At 38.8% G+C, this 21,045-nt stretch overlaps 1 protein-coding gene across 2 annotated transcripts in view; it reads right to left on the bottom strand.

Moving 5' to 3' along the window:
* The window catches only part of dlgap1.S (discs, large homolog-associated protein 1 S homeolog), a 307,453-nt gene that overhangs the window by 239,052 nt on the left and 47,356 nt on the right, over positions 1–21,045 (bottom strand). For both annotated transcript variants that reach the window (XM_041567834.1, XM_041567833.1), the window contains exon 3: positions 3,474–3,569. The gene's annotated coding sequence lies outside the window, so the exon portion shown is untranslated. The remainder of the gene's footprint in view (positions 1–3,473; positions 3,570–21,045) is intronic.

The raw sequence follows: 21,045 nt of genomic DNA, 5'->3' as shown, positions 1-21,045 counted from the left end.
TTACTTAACCCTCAGTGCAGATTCAGGGCATCAGAGTTCACGGGTGCCTTCTTCGCGGCTCTTTGGTCTTTTTCGGGTCTACTTCAGGTCTTCTTGCATAGATTCGTCAATTTCCGTGACTTTCGGCACATGCACAGTTGTTGTGAAACAGAAGATTGCTCCAACTGTGTATGCGCCGATACGCCGATCTAATCCCGAAGATTATTGAAGAGAAGAATAATCTTGAGGAAAGGCTAATGGAAGCCTGAAACGTTGCTGTATTTCGTGCTGTATTTCGTCTGAATAAAGCCCTTGAAATAAAGGCTTTTTAAGAAAATTCCTGTTGGGTGCTGTCCATTTATGCAAAGAGAAGAAGATGGCGCCCGTGAACTCCGATAAAAAAATAGATACTAGTGATTTCTGCTAAAAAGAGAACCGTTTGTACACAGGGCACTGTCACACAGGAGAACCTTGAAGGTGAATGCGAAATACTGGCCCGTTTACAGGCACAAGTTCTGTAGACAGTTGCACCAGAGAAGTAAGCAAGGTGTTGTCGATACATCTATGGAAACTGACCAAGCTCCCTGCAATCGCACACATGGTGATAGTATGAGGTGTGTGTGGAGTGACAAGTGGGGAGCAGGCAGCATGCCTAACCCTAATGAGCTCATCTCAAACCTGTATTAAAGGGACAGATCCCCTTTAAATAAATGTTTGGCCAGTGATCCCCAACTCGTGAGCAACATGTTGCTCTCCAACCTGTTGGATGTTGCTTTCAGTGTCCTCAAAGCAGGGGCTTATTTTTGAATTCTTCATAAGGCTTGGAGAAAAGTTTTAATTGCATAAAAACGAAATATAGTGCAAAGCAGAGCCTCCTGTAGGCCACCAGTACACATAGGGGCTACCAAATAGCCAATCGCAGCCCTTATTTGGCACCTCAAGGAACTTTTTCATGCTTGTGTTGCTCCCCAACCATTTTTATATTTGAATGTGGCTCACGGGTAAAAGAGGTTAGGGACCCCTGGTGTAGGCACATGAGCCACATTCTGTTTGCAAAAAGGGGAGCAACACAGGCATGAAAAAATTCCTGGGGGTGCCAAATAAGATTTTCTGGTGGACCCTTGGCATTCCTTTGTTTTCTACCTTTGTTTTCTGTTGAATCACACACAAGTGTGTCTACTGATGCTTATGAACCCTGGAGCTACTGTCAAGTTCAGGGTTTCCACAGTAGGTTGCATCAATAGGCACAACTGTGAAAATAATCACACAATAATGTTATTTTGATGGAAATTGCCAAAAGCAATACAGTCTTCTTTCTGTTAGCTGCAACATGCCCCCGATTGGCAATTACACAAATTGCTATTTTTTTCCACTCATTTCGAAAAATGTATGTTCCTATGTTTCTAAAAATTTTACATTTATTAAGTGAAAAAGCCACAAAAACCTTTAATACCAAACCTCACACAGTGAAAGTTGACGAGGTGCTATAGAATTTTAATAACATTTTAATCAAATCAGACTTTTAGAGGTTTTCAGATTTTTTTTCACTAGAAATTGTCTGAAAAAGGGGTAGATGGGTATTCAGACTCTCTAGTGCATTGTTCACTGTTTTTTTTGTTTGAACTTTTTATATTTGGATCTTTGAATAAATTCATTGGCAAACATGATTTCAGAGTTTGTGAATTTAGTCGTGGTTTCAAAACCTCTAAAACCACTAAAGTCCGACTTTTAATAAATAAGCCTTCCCGATGAAAAAGAGAGGGTCTGAATAAAAGTGAACGAACTTATTCTAAATCAATACAAATTTAGCTTTCTGTACTAGGAATAATCTGCTTGATGTGTGCCAAGGACTGTGACACCCAGCATTTTACATTACAGACTGCAGCGGACAAAAAGGCGAATAGTTAAAAAACGCAAAAAAACTTAAACTGCAATTTGCTCCAAAGAACTGTCTACATTATCGTGGTAGACAATGTTCAGGTGAGTTTCCCCGTCAAAGATAACAATGATCCCTCTGAAATCAGTTTATATGAATGCACCAACTGTATATTGGATTCTGCATATGTATTAGCAGGAGGCCCAAGAAGTGATGCGCTGTTGCTGTAGAAGTAACCACAAGGGGATAATTGTTTGTTTCTCAAGTCAAGTAGAATTGAGCCAAAACTAATTATGCAGAGCTGTCTGTCCAGTTCAGATGGACTAAAAGCAAGTTAGCCACTTTAATATATATTAACATGCTAAAATAAGCGGAACAAATAATCGTTTAAAGTAGTAACCCAGGTTCTACTGTTTTCTCCTTAGACTAAAGTCGGCCATACACGGAGAGATCCGCTCGTTTGGCGATGTTGCCAAATGAGCGGATCTCTCTCCGATATGCCCACCTTGAGGTGGGCAATATTGGGCTGATCCGATCGTGGGCCCTAGGGCCCAATGATCGAATCCTAACGAATGGGAACGGGAGGTCGGATCGCGGGACCGCATCACCGAACAGATGCGGCTGCAATCCGACGGGACTTTATGTCCCATCTTTTGACTTTCAGCCAGATCTCGATCGGGGAAGCCTGTCGGGGGGCCCCATACACAGGCCAATAAGCTGCCAACTCAGTCTGTCGGCATCTTTTATCGGCCCGTGTATGGCCACCTTTACTGTATTTTCTATATTCCAATCTGTAGGCATTATACTCTTACTTCTTGGCTGCTTAACTTTTATCTACTGTATTTCTCTGTTCTCTTTCACATGCAAGCAAGTCCTACAAGACATAACCATTGTAATAGTAATGTACAACAATTATTAACATCTGCTGCTAGTTATACACACTTAGGGAGTTATTAACTAAAACTCAAATTTTACGTTTTTTTTTTAACGCAAATGATATGAGATTTATTAAAGCCCAATGCAGCAAAAAGCCAGAATCAAAAAATCTGCCATCTCAGATCCACCAGGGCTGTGTATAAGTCAGTGGCAGAGGTCCCTATCCTATTTTGAAGTTTCTGTGGTTTGCACTGGAATTAGGCTAAAAATCAGACCTTTTCGGACAAAATCTGAAAAGATTGGACTTTTTGGCTAAAGAGACAGAAAAAATGATGCGGGAAAAAACTCCAAAAAAAATTGTAAGATTTGGGTTTGGTTTTTACTCGAACCAAATGAATCAAGTTTTTTTTAATAATAAATAAGATCAAATCGTGGATTCTAGTTTGGTCTGAGTTTTTTTTATTTAAAAAAATCAGAAAAATTTGGATTTTGATAAATAACCACCTAACTTTAATGAATGGTTTCACCACTGCAGAGAAGCTCATATAACAAATAGCACTTGCTAATTTTAAAGTCACACAAATGATGGCCTGATTACATTTATGCATAATTGCTAATCAATGAGCTTTAAAGGGAAACTAAATGGAAAAAATGTCTTTAGTCTGACAGTCTTCTAACATAGAGCTGTTATTCAGCTTCCAAATGTAAGCCCTACCCTACTTAGATTAGACCATAAACATACCTTCTTTGATTGTCCAGTGTGGCCCTCCATGTCCAAGACGTTGATGCTTCTGCTCACATGACCACCTTTTCACACACAGGTAGGACTAATAAGAGCCTTTACACAACAAAGAATAAACAATATATTGCAGGTGTTAGTGACTTTCAGACAGAACATGAGCATGACATTGTATAGGAGAATACTAATGGTGTAACCTTTAAACACAAAGGAATATATTGAACCTCATAAAATACCTAGCGTCTTTTAATTCTAACGGCGCTGAAAGGCAAAATGAATAATCATTATTCCTTCCATCCACTTACTAGTCTCAAAGAGAATGTATAGCTGTAAAACCTGTTCATGGCTTTTGTAATTAATTAATCCTATATACAGATTACATGCCACATCCCAGGTTCATTACACCACTGCAATATATGTGTTGCTACTTCATTGTGTTTGTTGTCTTAAAGGAACAGTAACACCAAAAAAATAAGTGTTTTAAAGTAATTAAAATATCATGTACTGTTGCCCTGCACTGGTAAAACTGATGTGTTTGCTTCAGAAACACTACTATAGTTCATATAAACAAGCTGATGTGGAGCAATGGCAGAAATTGAAAAATGGTTATTTGGCACAGGTTAACTAATGGATAACAGATAACACCATTAGACAGACAGTGCTTATCTGCTATCTGCTGTGTAACCCGAGCCTTTTCTCCTTTGAATGGGATCTGTTATCTGGAAACCTGTTATCCAAAAAGCTCAGAATTACATAAAGGCCATCTCCATCATAATAAAATAATTCAAGTTTTTAAAAATGATTTCCTTTTTCTCTTTATTAATAACACAGTAAAATGTACTTAATCCAAACAAAGATGTAATTAATCCTTTTTGGAAGCAAAACCAGTCTATTGGGTTTAATGTTTACATGATTTTCTAGTAATGGAAATTAAATCAGTTACCCTGAAAACCCGAGGTCCCAAGCATTCTGGATAACAGGTCTGATACCTGTAAACTCATTTTACTTTAATGTGCTTATCTCATGTGATTTAAGTCCCCTTTGTCATTAACAGGGATGTAAATTGAAATTATAGCTTTATTTATTTTTCATAGCTTACAATATATATTTATTAAAGGGGTGGTTCTCCTTCAAACAACTAGTTGTTTTCAGATAGATCACCTGCTTTCGAAGCTGCTGTGTAGCCATGGGGGCAGCCATTCAAAGGAGAAAAGGCTCAGGTTACACAGCAGATAGCAGATAAACTCTGTAGAACATAATGTTATCTGTTATCCATTATTTATCCTGTGCTATATAGCCGTTTTTCAATTTCCGCCGTTGCTACTCAGCAGCTTGTTTAGATGAACTATAGTAGTGTTTCTAAAGCAAACACATCAGTTTTACCAGTGCAGGGCAACACTACATGATATTTTCATTACTTTAAAACACTTTCAGTTCCTTTAAGGTATATTTTCCCTTTAAGACTTAACTTCAGAAGATCTTAAAATCTTAATTGGCCTAGAGGGGCTCATAATTAGGGATGCACCGAATCCACTTTTTTGGATTCGGCCGAACCCCCGAACCCTTTGCGAAAGATTCGGCCGAATCCCGAACCGAATCCAAACCGTAATTTGCAAATGCAAATTAGGGGTGGGAAGGGGAAAACATTTTTTTACTTCCTTGTTTTGTTGCAAATAGTCATGTGATTTCCCCCACCCCTAATTTACATATGCAAATTAGGATTCTGATTCGGTTCGGCCAGGCAGAAGGATTCAGCCGAATCTGAATCCTGCTCAAAAAGGCCGAATCCTGGCCGAATGCTGAAACTGAATCTCCCATGTAAATAATATTGGGTTAGGTGACTTCTTCATAACATCGTTCTACATTGGTATAACACAAGGAATCCATATAAAATACAGTATGTACAGTATATACATATAACACAACAGCCTGCAGAATTTAGAAAATGATCAGCTAAAGTCATCTGTTTGGCATTTGCAGGGAGGAATAAGCTGCAGCCTTGTAATGTTTATGTGTATGGTGACCCCCAGCTGCCACTGCAGCCTGAAGTTCTTTCTCCTTTTCTTTAATCCACTCCCACCCATACACAGCACATATCTACAAGCAAGGCTTAGGCATTCCTCTTCATTAAATCAACACATCAACACATATAACTCACTGTTGTAACTGTGCTATTTATAGGGCAGCAGCAAGATATTAATTCTTATGGAAGGTGACAGTTTTTCTCTTTATTCTTCACCATTCCCACCCCCCATTACGTGATAATTACTCATTCATTACATAATAGACTCTGTCCTTTTTAAATTCAAATCACTTTGGTAATACTTCAACAGTTCTGTTTAAGTAATGTTATAGGATGGCATCTTTAGCTATAATGATGCAGGACTAATGAATATATTTATAATGTGAATATTAATGGCATTTTTCTCCATCAAATACCCAGCATGTTTCCCCAGCTTGAAACTGCATTAGGCCAGTAAGAGCAACGAGAGATGCTGAGCGTGGCTTTCTGTACCTCCTGTATTGGGTAGTACTGGTATGTAAGCTGAATGTTTGCTCTGCACACCCTCCTATTGTACAGCTATGCAGAATATGTTGGAGCTAGACTGTATATATACCTAATGACTTAATAATTATATCATGTTATGGCCAATCGATAAGTACCACTATATGGTCAGCAAATAAGCATTATCAATTAGGTCCATCACTGACCACGTGGTTAAGTTCAGGGACCACCAGTAAAAGATCTCAAGCTGTAGACTTGTGCTGGGGGGCACTTGACTTTTATAGGCAGACCTCAATGTACTTGAGGCAGATAACACTGTGCCTTTTCATTAACAGAGGCTGGGAGCATTTGTTCTCCTTTAAAAATGAAGTGTGTTAGTTACATCTCCAGTTGCTTCATAATACTTTAATTTGCTATCATGCAGTTCTATGTCCCATAGAGTAGTGAATATGGCAATGTGATGTGTCCTCAAGGCAAGGTCCTCCCTCTGCACAATCTTCTTTGCTGTAATGCAAATGATTTGTACAACAGTAATAGTGATGGGCGAATTTGTCTCGTTTTGGCGAAATTCGCGAAACAGCGAAAAATTTGTGAAACTCCTTATAGTCAATGGTCATCAAAATTATGCAATTTGGCACCTATTCTGGCGAAATGCATTAAAATTACTTTGACGTGGTACAATGTTTATGTACGCAATTAATCTGACGCGCCCCCAAGTTTTTCCGATGCGGTGGGTTTTTCGGAGTCGAAATGCGGAAATTGCCGTGAATTTGCAGCTGCAATTATTCACCCATCACTAAACAGTATTCATTTTATATTTAGCAAATACCTATACAGTATTTTAATCCCATATATTAATGCAGGACAAATTGTCTGGTGTTAGCTGCAGTATCAGTGAAAGCATCTGTATGAGAGTATTTAGGTACTATTAATTACTTGACACAGTGTCCCTTTGTGGCAAAGCAGTAACATAAACACACTTAATAATTATAGAACCAACATGTAGAAGCAGATTTATCAAGGGTTGAATTTCGAAGTTAAAAATACTTCGAAATTCGACCATCAAATTGAAATACTTCGACTTCGAATATCGAAGTCGAAGTATTTTTCATCGGATTTGGGTATCCTGCGGTCGAAGTAAAATCGTTCGATCGAACAATTAAATCCTTTGAATTTCCCACAAGATTTGCGTAATGGCGAAAAATTCATGAAAAATTGTGAAATCGGAAAGTTCACGAAAAAATCTTGAAATTCGAACGTTTTCATGATAAAAGTGAAAATCCGAAATTTTCACCGGGCGAATTTTCTCGGGAGATTTGCGAATTTATTCGCCGGCGGCGAAACGCGGAAATTCGTCGCAAATTTGTGCCAGGCGAATTAATTCACCCATCACTAGTCGCAATTAATACAGGTTAATGAACATCATCCCTTGCTTGAAATGGGGTTAAAAACCTCTTGGTACTCTGAGTGTCAACAAAAAAAGTTCTAGCTTGAATAATGATGCAAAGGGTCACATTGTCATTTGAAACCTTTAGTGATGAATGGTCAGTGTCTTTATTTGGGTTAATGTGTTTGTTGCTATCCTTGCATGAATATAACTGTCTAAAACTTGTTTCATCCATTTCCTTAAAATGTAAATGCTAAAAAAGTTTCCTAATGTTATAATAAACTTAGCACACAGGTGGTATAACTATACGTGACATCCACAAAAAAACTGGGTAGGTTGACAGGTCAGTATTTAACATTTTGGAACTCAACAGTTTATACACACACATCAAGATTGTGGTTTTCTCTTATAATTGCATACTCTAAACTGTTTTATAATGTTGTTTAAGCTTCTTCATATCTAAATCTCAACATCAAAAATTGCTTACTATGGGTAACAGAATTGGGGTTAATTGCCTAGTGTTAGTAAATAAGCGTCACTGTCTATTACACAGATAATAAGTACTTACAGTAAACACAGTGCATTTTCTCTTTTCCTTTTTAATTGCACGGATACCAAGTCCTTGTTTGTGCTGAATGGGGGCCGATGGATGCTGGTGGTTTTTTTTTGGCATTGTCAGGTGCATCAGACCTTTCATGAGTGAAACTTCAAACTCCCTTTGCAAGGATTAAGGGGCAGACTTATTAAGGTTTGAATGGTAAATTTGAATTTAAATTAGAATTTTTGAATTTTTTTTGTGTCAAAACTCACAAATTCAAATATAAAAGCACCAACTCTAATGTAAATTCAAGAGATTTATCACACCTTAACCATGGAAACATTTCTAATTAAAATATTCACCACCTAAAACCTGCTGAATTCATTCACAAGTCAATGGCAGAGGTCCATTGACCCATTTGAAGATGTTAATAGCTTTCCTGACATTCAATTTTTTTTTGTAAGGCATCACTAGGGTCCCCAATAATCTATAATCATTGGCCAGTGCACCTTATTTAAAAACGCCGGCACTAATCATACGCGGCAATTCGTTTTCCGAAGTCACCCGAAGTTTCCTCGTGAGGCAACTTTGGGCGACTTCATGGAACGAACCGCCGCGTGTGATTAGCGCCGCCGTTTTATCATTTTAGGAGTCAGGGAAGGTGTTTGGGGAGATTGGTCGCCACAAAAATGAGGCGATAAGTCGCCAAGCAACCAAATCTCCCCAGTGTGGACTTACCCTAAAGGAGATATAAGCTAATTATCTGTGTGTGCAACAAAGTAGAAATGATAAATATTGTGAGAACTTGGCTGTTAAAAAAGATTTCTGTCTTAGGTAATGAGGGCCCTGTCCCCAAAGACAAGGTTAGTTGACAGAAGCAATATTGTGCGCACATGTGATGTCAATAAATGACACAGCTTGAAGCATCTTACTCAGCATGTATTGCCATGCTGAAATGATTGTATACGTAGATACCACTAAATATTGTTTTTCTGCCTTACAAAACATCAGGCCTAATATTATATTATATTTAGTTAGTAACATAGTCAGGATGCTTTAACCTATTGGTCACATGGAATGAGAAGCCAATTATACCATGATACATAATTAGAGGAGATTACTGAAACAACAATGGGTTACTGTTTCAGCCGGAAACATGCACACATACCTACATAAGAAACTGTTAACCTGTCGCTATTGGCATCTTATTATACAGTACTCACTGCATTAAAATTAGAATTATTATAAAGTACAGTAAATTATCATTTATTATACAGTACTCACTGCATTCAAATTAGAATTAACATTTTCAGAGCAAAGCAGGGCTTTGCGCAGTCTTTGACAGTAGGAGACACTAGCATGAAAGCTTCTGCACCTATTAGTAATAAGTACAACCAGTAGCCCCTCTGATTCAGAAGAAAATGAAGCATTATCATTCAGGAGCTGCTATGCACTTTTTTTTTACTTTTTTTATGCTATTTGACTTTAACTTTTACTTGTTAGATTTGTGAGTCATTCCCCAAAATATCAATGTTTACCTAGCAGACACATTATTATTGAGACCATTATTATTTAGGGCCCATGATGAACGAGTAATGTTGTGTGGACTCTTTGAAACATATGTCTATAGTGTGTTCTTACTACATTTAAAACGTAATTTCTATAGACTCCTTGGAAATAAATTATGATATCAAGAGAATTTACAGTGTTGAACTGACCTTTCTGGTACCGGGACTTTACTTGGTGGGCTTTGTCATAATTTGATTTCATTGAGTAATAGATAATCGTATTAAATTGTAAGGTTATTTAAAGGGATCCTGTCATCGGAAAACATGTTTTTTTCAAAACGCATCAGTTAATAGTGCTGCTCCAGCAGAATTCTGCACTGAAATCCATTTTGCAAAAGAGCAAACAGATTTTTTTATATTCAATTTTGAAATCTGACATGGGGCTAGATATTTTGTCAATTTCCCAGCTGCCCCTGGTCATGTGACTTGTGCCTGCACTTTAGGAGAGAAATGCTTTCTGGCAGGCTGCTGTTTTTCCTTCTCAATGTAACTTAATGTGTCTCAGTGGGACATGGATTTTTACTATTGAGTGTTGTTCTTAGATCTACCAGGCAGCTGTTATCTTGTGTTAGGGAGCTGCTATCTGGTTACCTTCCCATTGTTCTTTTGTTTGGCTGCTGGGGGGGGAAAGGGAGGGGGTGACATCTCTCCAACTTGCAGTACAGCAGTAAAGAGTGATTGAAGTTTATCAGAGCACAAGTCACATGACTTGGTGCAGCTGGGAAATTGACAATATGTCTAGCCCCATGTCAGATTTCAAAATTGAATATAAAAAAATCTGTTTGCTCTTTTGAGAAATGGATTTTCAGTGCAGAATTCTGCTGGAGCAGCACTTTTAACTGATTCATTTTGAATTTTTTTTTTTCCATGACAGTATCCCTTCAAATTATTTTAATTATTACTAATTAGGTATTTAGCAAACAATGCTGATGCAAATAGGATGCTGGGAATTAGTGTATCTCCAGGGATCATGGATGTATGGGCCTTAGGAATACAGTAGAATCAATGCAAATTGGTGCATTTTATTGCCATATTATCTAGTAGTTATGTTATTATTACTAAACTATGATTATAGTAGAACAACTAAATTGGAACATCTATGTCAGACAGCGTTTTGCTTTGTTGCTGTTACAGTGCCATTTGTGGTTTACACCACTATTCAGTGTTAAGTGCAATTTAGCCAGTCATTTGATAAAGACTTAAAAAGACAAAAAGTCCCAGCACTAGTTAATTAATGTTTAATTCTTGAGCCAATCAAAGACTAAAGTGAATTCAGCTTGTTGGCTGGGAATGTAAAAATAAGGTTTGCTGAGTGACAAATCTTTTATATCTCTAGCCAGTCATTAGTTGAGTTAGGTTTAGCTGGTGATTAGCTGACAAGTTAAAAAGATTTGGCAGTAGCTGGGAAATTGCCTTTAAATCTTGCTGTGCTCGGCACTGTTCACACTGTATCAATAAACACGGAAGATTATCCCTGAAACCTACAGTCACTGTAATTCTGTACTTACGAATGATTTTAAAATATCTATCCATGCTGGGCTGCACTCAGCATACATTTAGCTATGGATTTAAATGTCTCTAGAGCCTCATGACTGATTGGTCCAGCAGGAGCTGCCACACACTTCCATTTGATCCCCTCTAGTAAGCATGCTAATTAAGCACATAGAAGAAGGAGGGTCCTGCGTTTTCTCTTTATCATTAGCAATATTGTTCTTTTAGTGACCATTTTTGTTGAGGGGTGAACATCATTTATGTCCAAAATGGAATAGTGAGAACTTTAGAAGAACATTGGTGTTCTACAATAGATTGCTGTTAATTGGGTAAAGTTTATTTATTCCTAAAACATATGTTTTTAGAGCTTCACCCTCCAATCCAATACTAATAATGGCTTTGTACGAAGTCATTTTTTGCCTTGTTTTAACTACAGTGATAGAGGGTAGAGAAGATAATATGGTTATATTCAAAGTAAGACTCTCATCTCATAGGGATAAAGGGCAAGACCTTTTCCAGGATACAAAAACTAGTTCTTAATCTTATAAAACATAGAAGGCCAATTTAGTCTTTAAAAATATTGCTATGCTATTTTATACAAAAACTACATTAAATATTAGCAATTAAAATGGTGTTAACTTTGCACATATTTTTCCCACAAATTATCCTTATGCCCAGTGCATTGTTTATTGCAGCTACACCGAATATCGCCCCATGAAGGCTCTACTATACAGATTTAAGAGCAAGGGGAAAGTTTTATAAAGATGTTACTCTTATTTTTTTTTACAGGTAAACAGAATATGCATTTAAAAAACAACCAATAGTGAAAGTTTGTGTCTGTGTTATGTAACACTAATCTAGCCTATCTAGTCCACAGATAGTTAATGTCCAGCTAAGATAGGAGCATGGGTTACATTTGGACTCTCTCTGCAGGATCCGGGCCTTCGCTAAGTGGAAGTATTCCCTCTAAGCTGTAGTGCAACTACAACACCCAGACTACTGTGCATACAAAAATGATTGTGCGCCAGGAGGTTCTTATGATGCAAACAATTTTGCCGCCCCTGGTAACCAGTTGGGGCTGCCGCCTGAGACGAGTGGATCAACTGGCCTCATTGGTGGAGCGCCGCTGGGCACATGGTCACAACCCGCTCACACAGAACCAGTGTCAGACTGGCCCACCCAGATACAAGGAAAATTCCTGGTGGGCCTAGGTGTTAGTGGGCCCTCCTGCTCCTTAACAATTGGTTTATTTGAAGGCCATTTCCTATTTCTATGAGAATAAAGAGGCTAAATAGATGGAATAATAGGTTATAGTATGTAGAAGAAAAGAGAATAGGCGAATAGAGTTTGAGTGAGAAAATAATCTTAGAGTGGACCCCAGGTCTAAAGGTTTTTGGGTGGGCCCCTGGTCTAGGGGCTTTTGGTGGGCCCCTAGTGTCCCAGTCTGACACTGCACAGAACTTCCAAGATGCAGACTATACAGGCACACCTCTGCGACAAATTCCGGTATAAACACAGGTGACTGTTGACCTTGACCCTGGTGCGTGCAGTAGTCGGTTTCATCCTTGTTGTGTACCTCCACCAAGGTACAGTTCAATCTGGAACAATCTAATAGCGTAAACAAGGAAAAACCTGGGAGGCAGAAGGTATCTGCTCAAGTGATTTTATTGGTATTTAACACTACATGTTTCGAGCCTCCTGGCTCTTTGTCAAGTGTAATTCAAATTAGTGTAGGTGAGGCAAATAAAGTGTAAAACAGGAAATGACATAGTTGCAGTCGTTATTTCCCAAGCCCCTCCCCCTTTAGGTGAATGTGAGAGTCCATAGTCCAATCAGAAAGTCCTTAATAGGAAGGTATTTGTCCAAGTGTAGTTCCCATTTGAAGCAATTTGTGCTGAAATAAAAACAAATTTATAAGATCCAAACATTAGTTCCTTTTATATGTGTAAGTATTACTTGGTACTGTTATTGTCTTTTTAACCTACCACTTACTCCATAACTCATATACTTGAACAAAGTAGAGTATAAACAGTTATAGCGGAATTACATAGGTAAAAATTGCCCATACATTACCATTAGTAGTACTCAATATTCAAATTGGGCAAAAAATTCAAGACCTGTGGAGGCATAAGAAATAAGAAGAAATACTGATTTCTTATTTCTTATGCAGTACCAAGTAATACTTACACATATAAAAGGAACTAATGTTTGGATCCTATAAATTTGTTTTTATTTCAGCACAAATTGCTTCAAATGGGAACTACACTTGGACAAATACCTTCCTATTAAGGACTTTCTGATTGGACTATGGACTCTCACATTCACCTAAAGGGGGAGGGGCTTGGGAAATAACGACTGCAACTATGTCATTTCCTGTTTTACACTTTATTTGCCTCACCTACACTAATTTGAATTACACTTGACAAAGAGCCAGGAGGCTCGAAACATGTAGTGTTAAATACCAATAAAATCACTTGAGCAGATACCTTCTGCCTCCCAGGTTTTTCCTTGTTTACGCTATTAGATTGTTCCAGACAAATTCCGGTAGTGGTCTCTGGATCAACTTCAGGGCAATCACTCTCTCCTGATTCCATCTCTGCTGGGATCCCTATACTACAGGCAATATGGCCTGGGAGAGATACCTCAAAACTGTTACTCCTGCGTTGGAGCTCAGAACTGCTCTTTTTAGCTCAACCCTGACTATCTTACACTCCTAGAGCGTACTAGTACTGGGAGCTCACCTGCCACTTGGCCAATAACACTGAGCAAAGCGTGGGGCCTTAAAGCCATAGGGGCAGATTAACCCCCTATGGGCCCCTACAGTTATATAAATATTTGTAAAGTATAATTTCTACTACTATTATTTCAATACTTATCTAGTGGCTACAGTTAAAATAATCAAATCAATGGTTGGTTTAGTGTATCCCTGACAACAGTTCCAGCTGAACCAATCCTGTTACCTGCTGAAAATAAAGCTCTGCGTAAGGAATGAAATATCGTTAATGTTTGAAGTCATAATCCAACATACATAATGATCATACATAATTTATAAGGCACTTCAGCAATCCACCTTTTATGGTTAAGGAAATGAAATCGCTAAACTTTGCAGCTCTGTGAAAAAATATTAGGTTTTTATCCATTTAGTACAGGGAAATGTTCATGTTCCAAAGCTGTAAGCAGCTCTGTATTTGTTCTGCACTACAGCATGCTGGCCTTCTCTATGGATCATAAATAATTTGCTATAGCGCTCAGCACAGCATGCTGAAAAGCACAGGCAGATAATAAAGAATGTGCAAGTACACTATAGAGCATTAAGAGGTACACATTGCAAACTAGGGACACAGTGTATTTTCTGATAGGTATTATTGTCCATAGAATTCATATAACATTACAAAATACATACAGTTTTCAGCAACCACTTTTTAAATCTCCAATAAGCGAGCACCACATTTCCTCTGTCATATTATACCTGATTTGAATCATTTTGCTTTCTCAGTAAAAGCGACATTTATTTTTTTTTCTGTAAAAGCACAAATGGTATTATCAAGTAGAGCACACCAGGTAAGAGCAACAGACAATATTGCTACATGGCTTCAAGTGGAGCTCCATCCAGAACAATATTATATCAATGGATTGTTCAGTGCAAATAAAGCTTAGTTACATTTGAGTGGCATTATTTAAAAGTATTATTAGTTTTAAAAATAAATGCTTTAAAAAATACTGATGGAGTTTCAGTTCTAATGTTGTTGTGGCTGTTGGGGGCCTCGGCTTGTGTAGTTCTGGATTATATAAGAGAAAGTAATTGACCCTGCCCAGCTCCTATGATAATAAATGTGCTATGAGTATAGTTTATAATAATGACATGTTTATACAGAGATCCTGTTCTGTGTATGTGATTCTACAGTAATTCAGCAATATTAGTTCTGCTTATAAGGCCTCCAACAGCTTCTGTTGCTGTGGGTTGAAAAGACCTTTCCCAGATTATTTTGTGCTCTGAGTTAATGAAAAAGCAAGAAATGACGTGCATTAATCACAAGGCTCACTTGCTACTACATTGAATGCTTTGTACTAGCCTTCAGGTATCTTATTCAGAAACCCAGTATCCAAAAAAATCTGGAAGGAAGGCCGTCTTCTATAGAGTTTGTTTTAGGCAAATCATTCTACTAAAACTAAAAAAAATTCTACAAAAATTTTTTACTTGACTTTTTTTTGAATAATAAAACAGTACCTTGATGGTAACTAAAGCTGTATAAATCCACATCGATGACAAAACAATCCTATTGGGTTAATAACTGGGTTTTTTTAGTAGGCCCCTTATTCAGAAAACTCCAGTTCCCAAGCATTCTGAGCATAGGTGCCATACATGTACAATTGCTACATTTTCCCCATCTTAATGTTTTTAAAGAAATATCGATTTAGAGAAGAAAAACTCGTTCATAAAGAAGGGCTAACACCAAAATATTGTCATTTATCTTGATATAGTCTTCCAAAAAAACCCTGAACAGTTCTACAGAAATAAACCATCACCAGGGTGCAATAAATTATCAATAGATAGCAAGCCAACACAAAATATATAAATTATAATTGCATTCAAAATGTATCACGAGTTAACCCCCAAGAAACGCAGAACTAGCTCAGTGTAATGGGTGCCAAGATACTGTATATTATCACTGTATACTGATATATAGTAAGGTTTTCAAATAACTTGCACATGAAAGAGCTTTGGAAGCATGCACATGCTCCAAGTGCCGATCATAACACAAAACTAGGAATTAGGGTTGGCTTCAGAATTTCATCATAAAATCTAGTGATGGGCGAACTTGCGGCGTTTCACCGAAAAATTCGTGAATTTCGCTCGAAATTCGCAAAATGCCGAAAAATTTGCGAAGCGACGCCGGCGCCCGTTTTTTCGAAAAAAAAAACATTTTGACGCCGGCTAATTTTTGCCGCGAATTTTCACGGACATTTCGCAAATTTATTCCCTGGCGGCGAATCGCGCAAATTCGCCACAAATTCGCGCCTGGCGAATAAATTCGCCGATCACTAATAAAACCCTTAAAACGGGAATTAGTAATCTATAAGTGCTGCAAATACATGGTATACTTATATATTATCTGTCTCTGTCTGCATCCACTTTGGACTCATATACCGTAAGCAAAACAAGGGGTAAATGATTTGTTGTAACCATTATATAGCAATTGTAAATGTCTTTGCATTAATTCACACTTATGCTGTTTGCTACATCCCCATGCATATTTCTTAAATGAATGAAACCTGGTACATTACCATGCTGACAGATGCAAGGCAAGATTTTCGGCTACAAATGAAGCGAGGCCTGGGTATTAGTGAATATTATTTCAGTTACGACTGGAATTCTGTGGAGCTCAGCTGCTTTGGTTAATGTATTCCATTCTGATCGGGGGAGATAACCATGCAACTTAGATTTAATTTAAAAAAAAGGCTGGAAATGGAACATGAAGGTATGTATGGTCTGGATACTACTTATTTCCCTATGGGAGGAAACTGGAGGCGTAAGAAAAAAACTGAAATATACAGTATAATGTGAATATAAACATGGTTTTCTGCAGTGTTTCTGTTGGTAATGGTTTGTTTTGTTCATACAATATTGGTGGTATTAAAACTGTATACCTAGGAATATCTAGATTAACGTGATCTTAAAGCGATACCGACACATTCTTCTCTAAAAGCCCCCCCTAAAGCTGCCCCCCAGCCCTGCGAACTTTGTAAAGCTGACCCTCCGACACTGCTAATTGATCTTCCCATTGTTTCAGTGTCGTTGGCCTGGGATCGGTGAGTTCCTTTCATAGGCTAATTACATAGGACTGCAGCCAGTGGAAGGATCACTCCACCTCCAGCCCAGCGTCACTGAAACAATACAGAAGATCTGTTAGCAGTGTCAGAGCGTTGGCTTCACAAAGGTTTGCAGGGCTGGGGACGGCCTTTTAGAGGAAAATGTTCGGCGTGCAGCCGACACGTTCCTATAATTTTTATGGGAACTTGTTGGTATCGCTTTAAAGGAAAGTAAATTTTAAATGTGTTTTAAAGGGCTTATGGTGATGAAAGGGCTTATTTATAATCTCTAGGTGCATCAGAAAACGGAGCCCAGAAAAATGGCATTTATGAATGTGCTTGTACCTATGTGCACTCCATTAAAATTGTGTTCTGATTTGTTGGTTGAACTTGCTTTGATGGATACACCATTCAGTGTAAGCTCCATGGAACTGTAGGGACCTATAGGTTCTGCTAGTCCCTATAAAGTTAATCCCCTGCCTTTCCTTGTAGTTTCTCTTATCCTTTGTTATTGGGCACAAGCCCATGCAACAGTTTAAGTGTAACACCCTCACCTATTGGACAAAGAGTGTAATGACACTCCCCTGCCACACTGCTATATAGTGTTGTGCCGGGAGTGTCCTCTTCCTCTTTGGCTCCTGGTGCTGCTGCTAGGTGATCTCAATTGAGCCTGGGATCACCATAGGCCCCAGTAAGTCATTTACCCCAAAGGGACCTGACACCTTTGGTGCTTAAGTCTGGGACCAGGTAACCCCGTGAATGAGGAACAGCTAGCATAGTAAGCTCCTGTAATAGACTCTCTAGGACAGTAAGACAGAGAGGTGTAGCAGAAAGAGCAGTTGTCGCTCCAACAAGGATTTTAGAAGGAAGTAGCTTTCCCATAAGGCCTGTTTGCCTTCAAAGCAGGGAACTCAGTAGGGATGTAGCGAACGGCAGAAAAAATGTTCGCGAACATATTCGCGAACTTGCGTCAAAAATGCGAACGGTTCGCGAACGTCGCGAACCCCATAGACTTCAATGGGAAGGCGAATTTTAAAAGCTAGGAAAGACATTTCTGGCCAGAAAAATGATTTTAAAGTTGTTTAAAGGGTGCAACGACCTGGACAGTGGCATGCCAGAGGGGGATCAAGGGCAAAAATGTATCTGAAAAATACATTGTTGACACAGCGCTGCGTTTTGTGCTGTAAAGGGCAGAAATCACACTACGTCACTCAGGTGATGTTTCTGGACACGGAATGTGAAAAAGCTCACACAGCTAGGTGGCACTTGGTTAAAGACTGGGCAAACAATGCCTGCAAGGGCAACGTATACAGTAGTGGATACGGAATATATTATTGCTGCTGTAAAAACATCACTCAGGTGATGTTTACGGACACGGAATTATTATTGTTATTTAGACAGAATGTGAAAAAGCTCACACAGCTAGGTGGCACTTGCATACCTCCCAACTGTCCCTCTTTTGACCACTCAACCCCCTGTCCCTCTTTTGTACTGGAAAGTCCCTCTTTTCTCTGCACTGAACAGCCAGAAAAAAAACAGTTTCTAACTTAATTAGCTTTTGGCAGAGAGCTCAGAACAGCTCACAGGTGCAAATAAGATACTTTGTAACAATTTTGACTCTGGTTGGTGCTGGTAGTGGTGAACTACTAGGAGGAGCAGCACACCAGTCCCACTCCCCAACACAGCTAGACTAATAGCACTGGGCTCTTATAGTAGCAAAGTAAAAAAACAAAAAAGAAAATAAAAGCAGTCCTTACAAGGACTATTGGTATTGGGTTACAGGCAGCAGTCAGCAGATGAGAGATCAGCAGCAGGACAGCTGCCCACAGCAGCTACATACAGAGCACTGCAGTAGAAGGTAGATTACTAGCCAGCAAAGCTACCTAACCTAAAATGTCCCTCAAATCCCTGCAGAGTTCTGTCCCTACAATACAGAGGAGTATCAAGTAGATTACTAGCCAGCAAAGTTACTATCAACTGTCCCTCAAATCACGCAACAGCTCTCTCCCTACACTAGCTCTTCCAAGCACACACAGGCAGAATGAAAAAACGCTGCAGGGCTTCAGTTTATATATGGAAGGGGAGTGGTCCAGGGGGTGTGGGGGTGGTCCAGGAGGGAGAGCTTCCTGATTGGCTGCCATGTATCTGCTGGTCTGGGGTGAGGTCAAAAATAAGCGCCAGCTAAGGCGAACCCAAATTGGCGAACGTCGCACGACGTTCGCGAACATTCGGCGGACGCGAACAGTCGATGTTCGCGCGAATTAGTTCGCGGGCGAACAGTCCGCGACATCCCTAGAACTCAGTTGATAGGTATCTAGGTTAGCAAAGGACTACCTGTATCCTACCTGATCGATCCCGATCCCCTCACTGGCAATGTCGGTTACTGGGAATTGATGTACACCTATCTGCAAATACCTAAATGAGTCACTTCTGTCTAACTGTGATCCTTACTATATCCCAAGTGATTTCATCTGCTGTATCCTGTATATGCTGTAAGTAAACCTGAGGTAATTTGCATTTGGCATAATAAACCTGTTCACCTGTTTTACCATCCAAGAACCTCCTGGCGTCCAATTCATCTATTTTTACACTAATTAGCCTGTGGGTTGTAGTTTTACAATATCTTAAAGGGGAAGCTTCCATTTGGCGAAGGCTCTGCCCTGGGTGTAGATTCGCAATGTAACCCATGCTCACTTTCTAGCTGGACACCCTTAACTCCTAATTGGCAGTATAGCCCAAGAAGCGTTACAGAACACTGGCACAAGTTAGCCCTGGAATTACAATGAAGCATTGTTTCATCTAAAGATACTTTTAAAACAATGTAAACAGCCTATGTGTAACAGAAAAATTTTGTAGACCAGTAAGTGTGTATCCTGAAGCATATGTGTAACTAAATGCCATTATTCTAAAAGGATTTTGGATCTTCAGAAGGTTCTGCTAGGATGCCCTAGAATGTGGGTTGTCAAAGTGTTTAAAGGAAAACTATACCCTCAAAATGTACACTTAAGCAATAGATAGTATACATCATTAAGTGGCATATTAAAGAATCTTACCAAACTGGAATATATATTTAAGTAAATCTTGTCCTTTTACATCTCTTGCCTTGAGCCACCATTTTGTGATGTTCTGTGTGCTGCCTCAGAGATCACCTGACCAGAAATACTACAACTCTAAGGGGCAAATTTACTTAAGGTCGAATATCGAGGGTTAATTAACCCTCGATATTTGACTCTCGAAGTTAAATCCTTCGACTTAGAATATTGAAGTCAAAGGATTTAGCGCTATTCGTTCGATCGAACCATTTTAATCCATCGAGCGAGCGATTTTTGTTCGACCAAGAAAAGATTGCTAAGCCTATGGGGGCCTTCCCCATAGGCTAACATTGACTTCGGTAGCTTTTAGGTGGCGAACTAGGGGGTCAAAGTTTTTTCTTAAAGAGACAGTACTTCGACTATAGAATGGTCGAATAGTCAAACGATTTTTAGTTCCAACCGTTCTATTTGAAGTCGTAGTCGAAGGTCGAAGTAGCCAAAAAAAACATTCGAAATTCGAAGTTTTTTTTCCTCTATTCCTTCACTCAAGCTAAGTAAATGGGCCCCTAGCTGTAACAGGAAGAAGTGTTGAAGCAAAAGACAGAACTCTGTTTGTTAATTGGCTCATGTGACCTAACAAGTATGGTTTGTTGGTATGTTTGTGTGCACAGTGAATCATATGATCCCAGGGGGCGGCCCTTATTTTAAAATGGCAATTTTCTATTTATAATTACCCAGTGGCACATACTACTAGAAAAGTATATTATTATGAAAATGGTTTATTTACATGAAGCAGGGTTTTACATATGAGCTGTTTTATGCAATATCTTTTTATAGAGACCTACATTGTTTGGAGGGTATCATTTTTCTTTAAGTCCTGCCTTTGGCCAAGTCCCCACCTTTGAAGCTCTTTGGTCTTTTTCCTCCTTCCATCACATCTCCGTCAATAAACATTACACACTATCACTATGTTGTCCCCTTTACTTGGAATAGTAGAATTTTCTCCCAAATGACATGGCTGACTGTGATATCCAAGCATTGTATCAATAACGTGGAATACATTTTTCTAGTGTTCCCTATACATATTGCATTAACATAGACCTTCTGCTCACAGATCTGGAACTTCGTTACATTTCCTGTTATGCAACTTTTTATTAATAAGGACTCAAAGGAAATCACATTCTGGCAATTTCTACATCATGAGAATGACTCACTCTTTCCTGGAGATGCTGCTGGGTACAA

This window comes from Xenopus laevis, chromosome 6S (genome assembly GCF_017654675.1).
Source record: "Xenopus laevis strain J_2021 chromosome 6S, Xenopus_laevis_v10.1, whole genome shotgun sequence".
In the NCBI taxonomy this organism is placed as follows: domain Eukaryota; kingdom Metazoa; phylum Chordata; class Amphibia; order Anura; family Pipidae; genus Xenopus; species Xenopus laevis.
Note: the sequence above shows the minus strand (reverse complement) of the source record. Positions and strands in the feature narration are given on the sequence as shown.